The following is a 1,616-nucleotide window of genomic DNA, read 5'->3' as shown; positions in this document are numbered from 1 at the left end:
TATAACACACCTGTTGCTGCTGATATGTCTCTTCAACATTGCTGATGCACCATATGTCTCTTCAACATTGCTGCTGCACGATATGTCTCTTCAACATTGCTGATGCACCATATGTCTCTTCAACATTGCTGCTGCACAATATGTCTCTTCAACATTGCTGCTGCACAATATGTCTCTTCAACATTGCTGCTGCACAATATGTCTCTTCAACATTGCTGCTGCACAATATGTCTCTTCAACATTGCTGCTGCACGATATGTCAGATACGAATGGTTTCACTTGATGAAGCACAGTGTCGGCACCACATGGACTCTTGAGACAGCAACCAGGTGCCAATACTGGCTTCATCAATACAATAATCTTCTGAGTTAGAACCTTGGTTTCTACCAGGCAGCTACTAATTAGGCCTACTGCCAGATAAAAGGACGGGCAGCAAGTTTACTCACGCACGCAAAATCTTTGTTGCTGTTACTATGGTTTATTAGGAATTTCTTAGCAGCAAGTATTTGCCACCGTCATTGAAAGCAGGCAGCAAACTGACTATTGTAAGCAGGATAACTGCTAACCTTCTGCCCTTAATTTCGAACCCTGATGTTGTCACTGCTTAGACACCAATGTTGGTACCACCTAGACGACACTATTGTGTCTAACTAGATCGCAACGACGTGTCTGCCCCGACTCCGATGTTAGCTGCACCTAGACACCAGTGTTGACTCAATTTATACCCACGTTGTTCGCTCCACCTATAGTTCTCTCGCGTCTCATACGTGACTCAAACTTGCCGCAGCTGTTGCCGCCTCAGCTGATCCCGGCCTCACCGTGCCTTACGCAAGCACACGGCCACACCTCCGCTACGTGACCGCATGCCACCGCCCCCGCCGCCGCTGCCGCCGCCGCCGCAGCCGCCAGGGTCCTAACATCCCATCACATCAGCTGATCGCGGAGCGGAGAGCGAGAGAAAGAGATTAGATCACGATTCACAGCCCGCAGTCATGTTGCTGGCGGTGTGCCTGCCCCGACATACAGCGCCGCAGTGGTGCCCGGCTCACGGGCGCGTGCGAAACCACGGCACTGTACACATACACACACGCGCGCACGCACACACGCACGCACGCACGCACGCACACACACACTCATACGCACGCACACACGCACACGCACGCACGCACGCACGCACGCACGAACACACACACACACACACTCACACATACATACACACCCCGCCGCGCACCTACGGTGTGTGTACCTAATGGGTGGGCAGCCGCAGAACAAACGAAGCTCAATGCCAAGCGTGAAAAGGAGCCGCAAAGGAGTTAATATGATGAAAATTCCGCGAGAGCAGTTTAGAGGCGACTCGCTAGCGCGACCTTGACTCACGACCTTGACCCATCGCCGACAACCAGTCTATAGAATAGCGGGCCGAATCTCTTGTCGAGGGATGGATGCGTGCTTCTGATGTCGGCACCCCACGCCTTGTCAGTTACCATAGCGACAGCGTGCCGCATCCACGGCGCGAAGCACATTTACAGGTTAACCATTATCAGCATCACAGGTGTGTTATAACATCAGCATCGCAATGTTGAAGAGACATATGTGCAGCAGCAATGTTGAAGAGA

At 51.9% G+C, this 1,616-nt stretch overlaps 1 long non-coding RNA gene across 1 annotated transcript in view; it reads right to left on the bottom strand.

Annotated features, from left to right (window-relative positions):
* Positions 1 to 1,092, bottom strand: part of LOC106813010 — a 22,358-nt gene extending 21,266 nt beyond the window's left edge. The window contains exon 1 of the long non-coding RNA XR_001394413.1: positions 1,078 to 1,092. This is a non-coding gene — a long non-coding RNA (uncharacterized LOC106813010). The remainder of the gene's footprint in view (positions 1 to 1,077) is intronic.
* Between the last annotated feature and the right edge of the window lie 524 nt (positions 1,093 to 1,616).

Source organism: Priapulus caudatus, unplaced genomic scaffold (genome assembly GCF_000485595.1).
Source record: "Priapulus caudatus unplaced genomic scaffold, Priapulus_caudatus-5.0.1 Scaffold714, whole genome shotgun sequence".
Lineage (NCBI taxonomy): Eukaryota > Metazoa > Priapulida > Priapulimorpha > Priapulimorphida > Priapulidae > Priapulus > Priapulus caudatus.
The sequence above is the reverse complement of the archived record's forward strand: the minus strand, read 5'-3'. Positions and strand labels throughout refer to the sequence as shown.